At 36.8% G+C, this 12,863-nt stretch overlaps 1 protein-coding gene across 6 annotated transcripts in view; it reads left to right on the forward strand.

The window, feature by feature from the left end:
• LOC141521312 (cilia- and flagella-associated protein 43-like) overlaps positions 1-12,863 on the forward strand; it is a 234,056-nt gene that overhangs the window by 33,642 nt on the left and 187,551 nt on the right. The window lies entirely within an intron of this gene.

Here is a 12,863-nt window from a genome sequence, read left to right on the forward strand (position 1 = left end):
AGAAAAAACTAATGTAACCAAGATCAAAAGAAATGTAGTAAATTGGGAAACAATCTTTACAACTAATGATTCTGTTAAAGGACTCATTTCTAAAATATACAGAGAACTGAGTCATATTTTTAAAATAAAAGCCATTCCACAATTGACAAATGGTCAAAGGATATGCAAAGGCAATTTACAGATGAGGAGATCAAAGCAATCCATAGCCATATGAAAAAATGCTCTAAATCATTAATTATTAGAGAAATGCAAATTAAATCTTCTCTGAGGTACCACCTCACACCTCTCAGATTGGCCAATATGACCAGGAAGGATAATGATCATTGTTGGAAGGGTTGTGGGAAATCTGGGGCACTACTACACCGTTGGTAGAGCTGTGAACTCATCCAACCCTTCTGGAGAGCTATTTGGAACTATGCCCGAAGGGCAACAAAAATGTGCATACCCTTTGACCCAGCAATACCACTACTGGGTCTATACCCTGAAGAGATGATGAAAAAGGGTAAAAACATTATTTGTACAAAAATATTTATAGCAGCCCTGTTTGTGGTGGCAAACAATTGGAAATCAAGTAAATGTCCTTCAATTGGGGAATGGCTTAGTAAACTGTGCTATATGTATGTCATGGAACACTATTGTTCTATTAGAAACCAGGAGGGACGGGATTTCAGGGAAGCCTGGAGGGATTTGCATGAACTGATGCTGAGTGAGATGAGCAGAACCAGAAAAACACTACACCCTAACAGCAACATGGGAGTGATGTTCAACCTTGAAGGACTTGCTTATTCCATCAGTGCAACAATCGGGAACAATATTGGGCTGTCTGCAAAGGAGAGTGCCATCTGTATCCAGATAAGGAGCTGTGGAGTTTGAACAAAGTGCAAGGACTATTACCTTTAATTCAGAAAAAAACAGATAGCTTATTGTCTGATCTTATTACCTCTTAGACTTCTCTTCTTTAAGGATATGATTTCTCTCTCATCACATCCAATTTGGATCAAGGTACAACTTGGAAACAAAGTAAAGACTGACAGAGTGCTTTCCATGGGGGGCAGCGGGGGCAGGGAAGCAAGATTGGGGGGAAAATTGTAAAACTCAATATCTTTAATAAAAATAAATTTAAAAAGAAAAAAAAAGAAAAGCCAAAATAAACTTTCCTTTTTGCTCAAAAAAAAAAAAGACCCAGCTGAGAGGTGATGAGTTAGTGTAGGGTATGGTGTGCCTAGAGGATGACAATGGATGGAAAAGATGCCATGAATATAAAAGCAGCAACATTTGGCAACTGATTGACTATTTGTGAAGGTGTGGAATTGAAACTAAATTAATTTGGAACCTAGAGGACTGGAATTATGAATGTACCCTGATCAGAAGTGACTTTTTTTTGGTGGGAGGATGCAATAAAATCTGTTTTGGATGTGTTGAGCTTAAGAAAATTTTCAGTTTGAAATATCCAGTAGGTGTTTGCAGCCATGAGAATGGAGCTCAGGAGAGGGAATTGACATCATATGCATATCTGGATGGATATAAGTTATCCAGCTGGATCACCAAATGAGAAAGTAAAGAGAGAAGAGGACCCAGAGCAGAATCCCTTCATTAGGAGGCTTGACATGGATAATGATCCAACAAAGAAATTTGAGAAAGATGGTCAGACAGGTTGGGGAACCTAGGGAGAATATCACAATCCAGAAAAGAATGGTAACCTGTATCAGAGAATTAAAGAAGAATGAGGATTTTTTAAGGGTTTTTTTTTTTGCAAGGCAAATGGGGTTAAGTGGCTTGCCCAAGGCCACACAGCTAGGTAATTATTAAGGGTCTAAGATAAGATTTGAACCCAGTACTCCTGACTCACAGGCTGGTGCTTTATCCACTACGCCACCTAGCCACCCCAAGAAGAACGAGGATTAAGAAAACTATCAGATTTGGCAAGAGGTCAATACTACTTTGGAGAGAGCAATTTTAGGCAAGGCAAAGCAAGGTAAGAATCATTAAGCATATCCTATGTGCCACACACTATTCTAGGGACTGGAATACAAATTTTTGTTTTGTTTTGTTATTTTGGTTTCTTTTAGGTTTTTGTAAGGCAAATGGGGTTAAAGGGCTTGCCAAGGCCACACAGCTAGGTAATTTTTAAGTATCTGCAGCTGGATTTGAACTCAGGTACTCCTGACTCCAGGGTGGGTGCTCTATCCACTGCACCACCTAAGCTGCCCCTGGAATACAAATTGAAAGAAAAAGAAAGACCATCCTTGACTTTAAGGAGCTGACATTCTAATGGAGGAAATAGCATCTATGTACATGAGGAATAAATGTAGAGAGAGAGAATAAAAACAAATACAAAGCAGTTAAAGATAAGGTGGTTTCAGAGGGAGGACACTCATGGTGTGATCAAGAAGACCATCATGGAGAAGGTGGTACTTGAGCTTTATCTTGAAGTACTTGGGAAAATCTATGAGGTGAAGATGAAGAGTGAGAACTGTGCATTTATGGTACATGTTCATTTCAGAGGCACCAAGGCTGTCCTGTAAGAAACCAAAAAAGTCAGTTTGACTTGATTGCAAAATGTTGGAGGATGGAGATATGTGAAATGAAAGTAAAAATATGTGGTGGGATCATTTTGAGGGCATTGAAAATTATAGTTTATATTATCTTAGAGATTTTATTGATCAAGGAAGTAGCCTGGTTTTTCTGTACTTGGAGAAAAATCATCATATACTCTGAAGAGTGAACAAAAGGAGGTATCACCCAACCTGAACTGTACAAGAAATCACAAATGTAAATACAAGATATACTTTTGTATAACCACTTGTGTTTTATGAATAGCTTTCTCTTTTCTCATTTTTTCTAATTATGTGTAAAATGATTTTAACATTTGTTTTTTAAAATTTTGATTTTCAAATTCTCTCCTTCCCATTCATTGAAAAGGAAATCAATTTGATATAGTTTTGAAAAAAATAAGTAAAAAAAAATGTGGTTCCATTTGTATTAAAACTCCATCAGTTCTTTGGAGGTGGATGGCATTTTTCATCCTAAGTCCTTTGGAATTGTCTTGGATCATTGTATTACTAAGGATAGCTAGGTCATTCACAATTGATCCTCATATAATATTGCTGTTACTATGTACAATATTTTCCTATTTTTTCACGTTACTTTGAATCAGTTCATGTAAATGTTTCCATGTTTTTCTGTTCTGTTCATCATGTCTTATACATGCAACAGTATTCAATCACAATCATGAAACATAACTTATTCAGCCATTTTCTAAATTGATGAATATGGTTTCAATTTCTAGTTCTTTGCCACCACCCAAAAAGCTGCTATAAATTTTTTTGTGCACATAGGTTCTTTTCCTTTTAATTTTTTTAATTCCTTTGGAAGAGAAATCTCTTATAGCTATTCCTGGATCAAAGGATTTACACATTTTTCTAACTTTTTGGCATAGTTCCAAATAGTTCTACAGACTATTTGGATCAGTTTGCAACTTCACTAACAATGCATTAGTGTCCCAATTTTCCCACATCTCCAACATGTGTCATTTTACTTTTATGTTATATTAGCCAGTCAGAATTGTTTTAATTTGTACTTTTCTAGTCAATTAGTGATTTGGAGCATTTTTTTCATGTGTTTTTAGATAGCTTTGATATTTTTTGTCTGAAAACTGTCACATCCTTTGCCCATTTATATTAATTGAAAAATGACTTGAATTCTTATAAATTTGATTCAGTTTCCTATATATTTGAGAAACAAAATCTTTATCAAAGAAACTTGATGTAAAAAAAATTCCCCCCAGTTTTCTGTCTGACTTCTAATCTTGGCTGAATTGATTTTGCTTTTGTAAAATTTAATGTAATTAGAGTCATCCATTTTTACATCCTGTGATACTCTCTATCTCTGGTCACATATTCTTTCTTTGCCTATTGATCTGACAGGTAATTGTAATTTATTTATGACATTATGTCTAAATCCTGTACCCATTTTAGCTTTAACTCGGCATACAGTGTGAGATATTATTCTGTACCTAGTTTCTGCCCAATTTCCAGTTTTATCAGCAGTTTTTGTTAGTTCTCCCCAGAGCTTGGATATTGGGATTTAATAACCACTAGATTGTGAATTCATACCTAATTTATTCCATGATCCACCACTCATATCTGGTACAAGCCTGTACCAGGTTGTTTTGATGATTATTGCTTTGTAATACAATTTGAGATCTGGTACTGCTAGAGCACTTCCTTCATAATTTTTTTTCATTGACTCCCTTGACCCTTTGTTCTTTATTTGCTTCTGGATCTTGTCTATCTAATCTATTCCACTGACTGACTTTTTTAACTAGATCAAATGATTTTGATGATTACTGTTCTGTGGTATAGTTTGAGATTTGGTATTGATAGAGTCCTTTCCTTCTCACTCTATAATATCCCTTGAAAATTTTGAGTTTTTTGTACATTTTAGAAGAATTTTATTAGTTTTCAAGTTTTCTAAAGTAAGCCATTGGTAGTTTGATTAACATACCACTGACTAAGCAAATTAATTGAGGCAGTATTATTATTTTAAATATTTTGAAATGGTCTATACTTGATAATTTAATATAGCTATGATTATTTTGATTTGTCTTTATATCTGTAAATTGTATTATAGTTATGTATTTTCTGTGGCTGTTGGGTAGACTTCCAAATATTTTATGCAATATATAGTTATTTTAAATGTATTTTCACTTTTTAAAAAAATTTCTTCAAGCTGAGTTTTGTTGAGTATATAACAAAAATGATTATATATGGAGGTTTATTTTGTATCTTACTACTTTTCTGACTGTTTAAAAATTTATTTTTAGTTGAATTTCTGTGCCTCAAAAAAGACAATCATATTATCTGAAAAAAGTGATAGCTTTGTTATCATTTTACCTTTGCTTATTCCTTCTACATATTTTTCTTTATTATTTCTATTGCTAGGAATTATATAGAACTCTATTAAATAATAGTAATGACAATATCTTTGCTTAATCCTGATATTATTAGAAAGGCCTCTTAAACTGTCTCCATTATATAAAATACTTATTCTTGATTTTAAGTAAATATTATTTGCACTTTAAAGAAAACTTCCTTTATTCTAATGTCCTTTTGCTTTCCCAATGATATATTTCACATTTTCTTTTAGTTTTTCATTCTTTTGGTTTTGTTTTATTGTTTTTTGATTCTCAAAATTCATCAGCTTTTCTTAGCTCCATTCTACATTTGAAGGAGTTATTTTCTTCAGAGAGCTTTCTTATTTCCCTTTCAAGCTGTCCAATTCTGCTTTTTCAAAATTTTTCTTTAATTTATTTACACATTACTAAAACATTCTAGTTTGATAGAAAACAAAATACCCACTCCTCCACAAAAATATAAAACCTCATGAGAAATAAAATTAAAGAAAGAGAAAAAAATGTGTTTCATTCTGTGTTCTGATATCATCAACTCTGTTCGGGTGGATCACATTCTTTATCATATGTCCATCATAGAAGTTACTTCCATATTTTTCCACAGTTGCTGTTGCTGATTAATGTAGACACTGCTAAGTCTTGGGTAATCCTGACTTTAGCTCCATATTTAAATTGTTTCCTTCTGGCTGCTTGTAATATTTTCTCTTTGACTTCAGAGTTCTGGAATTTGGCTCTAATATTCCTGGGGGTTGTTTTTTTTTGGATCTCTTTAAGTAGAAGATTGGTGCATTCTCTCATTTTCTATTTTACCCTCTGTTTCTAGGATGTCAGGGAAATTTTCCTGTAGAAATTGTTTAAAAATGAGGTTAAGGCTCTTTTCCTGATTATGACTTTCAGGTAGCCCAATAAATTTTAAATTATGTTTCTGGATCTGTTTTTCCAGATCAGTTGTTTTTTTCATTGAGATATTTCACATTTTCTTCTAGTTTTGCATTCTTTTGGCTTTTAATTATTGTGTCTTGATTTGTCGCAAAGTCATCAGCTTCCTTTAGCTCCATTGTACATCTGAAGAACTTGTTTTCCTCAGAGTGCTTTCTTACCTCATTTTTCATCTGGCTAATTCTGGGGTTTTTTTATTTTTGTTTGGTTTTTTGGTTTTTTTAATTATTTTTATTAAAGATTTTATTTGAGTTTTATAATTTTTCCCCAGTCTTACTTCCCCCCTCACCCCCCCCCCCCCACAGAAAGCAATCTGTCAGGCTTTACTTTGTTTCTATGCTGTACATTGATCCAAATTGAGTGTGATGAGAGAGAAATTACATCCTTAAGGAAGAAACAAAAAGTATAAGAGATAACAAGATTAGACAATAAGATATGTGTTTTTTCCTAAATTAGAGGGAAAAGTCCTTGAAATTGTTTCAAACTCAATAGTTCTTTATCTGGATACAGATGGTATTCTCCATTGCAGGCAGCTCAAAATTGTCCCTGATTGTTGCACTGATGGAATGAGCAAGTCCATCAGCGTTGATCATCACCCCCATGTTGCTGATAGGGTGTACAGTGTTTTTCTGGGGGTGCTCATCTCACTCAACATCAGTTCATGCAAATCCCTTCAGGCTTCCCTGAATTCCTGTCCCTCCTGCTTGTAATAGAACAATAGTGTTCCATGACAAAAAATACACCACAGTTTGCTAAGCCATTCCCCAATTTAAGGACATTTACTTGATTTCCATTTCTTTGCCGCCACAAACAGGGCTGCTATGAATATTTTTGTACAAGTGATGTTTTTACCCTTTTTCATCATCTCTTCAGGATATATACCCAGTAGTGGTATTGCTGGGTCAAAGGGTATGCACATTTTTGTTGCTCTTTGGGTGTAGTTCCAAATTTCTCTCCAGAAAGGATGGATGAGTTCACAGCTCCATCAACAGTGTAGTAGTGTCCCAGATTTCCCACATCCCTTCCAACAATGATCATTATCCTTTCTGGTCATATTGGCCTATCTGAGAGGTGTGAGGTGGTACCTCAGAGAAGATTTAATTTGCATTTCTCTAATAATTAATGATTTAGAGAATTTTTCATATGGCTATGGGTTGCTTTGATTTCCTCATCTGTAAATTGCCTTTGCATATCCTTTGACCATTTGTCAATTGGGGAATGGCTTTTTGTTTTAAAAATATGACTCAGTTATCTGTATATTTTAGAAATGAGTCCTTTGTCAGAATCATTAGTTGTAAAGATTGTTTCTCAGTTTACTACATTTCTTTTGATCTTTTGATACCATGATTTTATCTGTTCAAAAACTTTTTAATTTAGTGTAATCGAAATCATCTAGTTTGTTTTTGGTGATGTTCTTCCTTAGTCATAAACCCCTCTCCTTTCCATAGATCTGACAGATAAACTAGTCCTTGATCTTCTAATTTGCTTATAGTATTGTATTTTTATGTCTAAATCCTGTATCCATTTGAATCTTATCTTGGTAAAGGGTGTGAGATGTTGGTCTAATCTAAGTTTCTTCCATAGTAACTTCCAGTTTTCCCAGCAGGTTTTATCAAAGAGATAGTTTTTATCCCAATAGCTAGACTCTTTGTGTTTATCAAACACAGGTTACTATAATCATTTCCTGCTATTGCACCTAGTCTATTCCACTGGTCCACCACTCTATTTCTTAGCCAATACTAAATAGTTTTGATGACTGATGCTTTAAAATATAATTTTAGATCAGGTAGGGCTAAGCCCCCCTTCTTTTGCACTTTTTTCATTAAATTCCTGGATATTATAGACTTTTTATTTCTCTATATGAATTCCCTTACAACTTTTTCTAACTCATTAAAGTAATTTTTTTTTTTGGAATTTTGATTGGTAGGGCACTAAACAGGTAGCTTTGTTTTGGTAGAATTGTCATTTTTATTATATTACCTCTACCTATCTGTGAGCAGTTGATATTTGCCCAGTTATTTAAATCTGATTTAATTTGTGTGAGAAGTGTTTTATAATTGTTTTCAAAAAGTTTCTGAGTCTGTCTTGGAAGATGGACTCCCACATATTTATATTGTCTCAGGTTACTTTGAATGGAATTTCTCTTTCTAGCTCTTCCTGCTGTATCTTGCTAGAAAAGTTGAGGATTTATGTAGGTTTATTTTATACCCTGCAACTTTTCTAAAATTGTTGTTTCCAGTAGTTTTTTGGATGATTTCTTGGGATTCTCTAGGTAGACTATCATGTCATCTGCAAAGAGTGAGAGTTTTGTCTCTTCCTTCCCAATTCTAATTCCTTCAATTTCTTTTTCTTCTCTAATTGCTGATGCTAACATTTCTAATACAGTATTGAATAGTAGTGGTGATAATGGGCACCCTTGTTTCACCCCTGATCTTATTGGGAATGCCTCTAGCCTCTCCCCATTGAATATAATGCTTATTGCTGGTTTCAGATAGATACTGCTAATTATTCCAAGGAACAGTCCATTTATTCCTACACTCTCTAGTGTTTTTAGTAGGAATGGGTGCTGTATTTTGTCAAAAGCTTTTTCAACATCTATTGATATGATCATATAATTTCTGATAGGTTTTTTTTTTCTGAAAATAAAAAATTTACTATATGAAAAGAAAAACAAAATCTATAGAGTTCATAAACTATACATACATATACCTAGCAGACATACATATGAGGGAAACCATGTCTAATTGGCTGCTCTGGACTGTAGGCTTTCATAACCTTGATCTTTTTTAGAAGATAGTTTGTATCACATACTAACTACTGGAAAGAAATGATAAAGCTGCTCCTGTTCTGACCCTCCTAGCTCTCCTCCATTTTTCAACTACTCTTTTTTTTTTGCAAGGCAAACGGGGTTAAGTGGCGTACCCAAGGCCACACAGCTATGTAATTATTAAGTGTCTCAGACTGGATTTGAACCCAGGTACTCCTGACTCCAGGGCCAGTGCTTTATCCACTATGCCACCTAGCTGCCCCTTTCAACTACTCTTAAGTGGCTAAAGCTGAGTTCTTTTTAGCACAAAGACCACTTTAGCAGGGTACTGAGAAAATGTCACACCTTTTTAGCAAAACTATAACAGCCAGGGGCTGCTAGGTGGCACAATGAATAGAGTCAGGAGGATCTGAGTTCAAATCCAGCCTCAGACACTTAACACTTAGCAAGTCATTTAACCCATGTCTTGCAAAAAATAAAAAATAATAAAAAAAAAATCCTCAAAAAAACCCAACTATGTCAGCCTAATTTCCAACAGAACAATTTAAATGCCTGGCTTTCCCTTTGTCCTCCTCCCTCTCTGAAAGGGAATAAAGGGTGTACAGTTTATTTTCAGGGAAAAAAAACAGATTGAAAGGACAAGACTATACTTGTCAGGATAGAATTCCATTAAATGCCATTATGACATCAAAAGATCTAACATCCCAACAAGATCATGAAAAATAATCATGACTGGCTGCATTTTCTTTATGGGTTTCATGGATGCATTTTGAAACTCCATGAAATTTCACTTTATAATCATATCACTAATTTTTCTATGGCACTTACTATGCTAATTTCTTTTTTAAATATTTAATATTTATTTATTCTCTTTTGTACAAATAATGTTTTTTTATACATTAATAAAATATTCTTGTTTAAGAGTAAACAGAATACCCCCCTCCCCCCCAAAATATAGGCTTGCTTGAGTGATAAAGGGGAGAGAAAAAAATTAAAATTAAAAAAAAATAGCAATAATTGTAGGTATGTCCAGGTAGCACAATGGACAGAGCACCAGCCCTGGAGCCAGGAGCACCTGTGCCCATATCTGGCCCCATACATCCAACAATCACCCAGCCATGTGACATGCAAGCCACCCCAACCCCACTGCCCTGCATACCCCCCCCAAAAGACCCAACATAAAATAAAATAGTAATAATAGTAGGGGTGGCTGGGTGGCAGACAGAGCATTGGCCCTTCAGCCAGGAGCACCTGGGTCCAAATCTGGCCTCAGACACCCAACGATCACCCTGCTATGTAGCCCCAGGCAGGCCACCCAGCCCCATTTGCCCTGCACCCCCCCCCCAAATAATACTATAATACATAATAAAAAATGTGCTTCAGTCTTTGTTCCAACATCAACAACTCTGTCGTGGGTGGATAACATTCTTTATGGTAAGTCTATGGCAAAAATTACTTCCATATTTTCCCACCGTTGCCATTGCTGATCGCAACTCCCTCCTTTTGTATGTACTCTATTTTCTCTCTCCTTTCACTATGACTCTGCTGTAGGGTAGATGAGTGGCACAGTAGACAGATCCCTGGCCCTGGGGCCAAGAGGCCCTGAGCCCCCCCCCCCCCCCCCCCCCCCCCGCCTTAGCCCAGCATCCACCTGGCCCTATGGTCCCAGATAGGCCATCCAATCCCAGCCCCTTGCAAGAAGTAAAAAAGAAAATGTGTTCTATCTGACAACTCTCCCCCCATGGTCCATCCTCTCCTCCATCACACACATCCCCCCCACTTCCACCTGTCCCCCCTCCTTCTTATGCCAGATGCCTATACCCCATTGAGTATATATGCTCTTTCCTCTCCTAGCCACCTCTGATGAGAGCAAAGATGCCCTCATTCCCCCTTGTCTTCCCCCTTCCATATCATTGCAATAGCTCACTGTAATAAAGAAAAATCTTATTATATGAAATATCTTGGCCTATTTCCCCCCTCTCCTTTTTCTTTCTCCCATTACATTTCCCTTTTTTTCTATTGACTCCATTTTTACACCATATTTTATCTTCAAATTCAGCTTTCTCCTGAGCTTCAACTATAAAAGCTCCTACCTGCTCTATTAAATGAGAAGGATCATATGAGTGTCATCAGTGTCATTTTTCTATGCAGGAATACATGCAGTTCATCATCATTAAGTCCCTCATATTTTCCCCTTCTCCTCCAATCTCTGTGCTTCACCTGAGTCCTGTATTTGAAGATCAAATCTTCTGTTCAGCTCTGGCCATTCCAACAGGAACATTTGAAATTCCCCTGGTTCATTGAAAGTCCATCTTTTTCCCTGGAAGAGGAGGTTCAGTTTTGCTGGGTAGTTGATTCTCAATTACAATCCAAGCTCTTTTGCCTTCCAGTATATTCTATTCCAAGCCCTATTAGCTTTTAATGTAGTTACTGCTAAGTCCTGTGTGATCCTGGCTGCAGCAACACGATATTTGAATTGTGTCCTTCTGGCTGCTTGTAATATTTTCTCTTTGACTTGGGAGTTCTGGAACTTGGCTATAATATTCCTAGGTGTTGGTTTTTTTGGGTGTCTTTCTCAGGGGGGAATCAGTGGATTCACTCCATTTCTATTTTGCCCTCTGCTTCTAGGATATCAGGGCAATTTTCCTATAGTAATTCTTTGAAAATGACGGCAAGGTTCTTTTCCTGATAATGACTTTCAGATATTGAATAATTTTTAAATCTGTTTTCCATATCAGTTGTTTTTTCAATGAGATGTTTCACATTTTCTTCTAATTTTTCATTCTTTTGGTTTTGAAGTAATGAGTCCTGATTTCTTGTAAATTCAGCAATCTCCCTGCATTCTATTCTTTGTCTGAAGGATTTGTTCTCCTCAGAGAGTTTTCTTATCTCTTTTTCCATCTGGCCAATTTTGCTTTTTAAAGCATTCTTCTCCTCAATAACTTTTTGAACTGTTTTATCCATTTCACCTAAGCTGGTTTTTAGCATGCTATTTTCTTCAGCTTTTTTTTTTTTTCTTTTTGGATTTCCTTGACTAGGCTGCTGACTTCATTTTCATGTTTTTCCCGCATCTCTCTCATTTCTCTTTCCAGTTTTTCTTCTAACTCCCTCATTTGATTTTCAGAACCTTTTATGAGCTCTGTCATAGCCTGAGCCCAATTTTCTTGGAGTCTTTAGATGCAGGAGCTTGTGTTTCCTCATCTTCAGACTGAGTCTATTGATCCTTCTTGGGATCATAGATAATGTATTTTTCAATCATGTTCCTCTTTTTTCTCTGCTTGCTCATTTTCCCAGCCTAAGCCTGTTTTGGGGGTGCTTCTTTAGCTTTTGGGACACTCCCACAAGGGTCTCAGTGTGTGAGGCTATGTACTCCCTCCTGGTCTGTGAATGACCATATGCGCCCCCCTCTTCCACAGGGCTGAGGTGGGGGGGGCCTGCTGTTCTATGGGGTGGGCCTAGACTGCGATCAGGATCTGAAAGTGTTCAGAGCCCCAGAGTCCTGTTACAGGGCCAGAGGACAGAGCTCTGCAGCGTCTCTCTTCACTTACCTCCCTCAGCTCAATGGGCTCATGCCCTTGGGGCTCCTGCTTACCAGCTCTGCCTGCTTTTGCTTCCTGGATTTGGACTGCCCTGGCCACCCTACTTGCTATGTGACCCGAGGGCTGGACTTCACGTCCTTGCTCTGGCAGAGGTCCCCTGCTGTTCCTTAAATTTGTGCCCCGGTGTTCCCCGGGGCATAGCTCAGGACACTCCCCTGCTACTGTGACCTGTGGCTCCCAGCGCCCTGGGGCTGCCTCCAGAAGGCTGAAGTTCTTTTGCTCTGGCAGGCCACCCCTCTGGGAGGCCGCCCCTCCAACCCTGGGGAGCAGAGCCTTTCTGCTCTTTTCCAGGTTACCTTGAGTAGGAGAACTTCCTCACTGGGTCCATCTGTGGGTTCTGTCTCTCAAAATTTTAGTTAAAGTCCTTAGTTTTGAAGATTTATGAGAAAGTGCCTAAGACACACTCTGCTCTTGTCGCTATCTTGGCTCTGCCTAATAGGTTTGTTGTTGATATAATTGAGTATACTAACAGTTTTCCTAATATTGAACCATCCCTGCATTCCTAGGTTCAATCCTACTTGATCATAATGTATTATCCCAGTGATAATTTGTAATAGTTTTGCTAAGATTTTATTTAAGATTTTTGCATCTATATTCATCAGGGAGATAGGTCTATAATTTTATTTCTCTGTTTATTACTCTTCCT

The sequence above is a fragment of the Macrotis lagotis genome, chromosome 4 (genome assembly GCF_037893015.1).
Source record: "Macrotis lagotis isolate mMagLag1 chromosome 4, bilby.v1.9.chrom.fasta, whole genome shotgun sequence".
NCBI classification, from domain to species: Eukaryota; Metazoa; Chordata; class Mammalia; order Peramelemorphia; family Peramelidae; genus Macrotis; species Macrotis lagotis.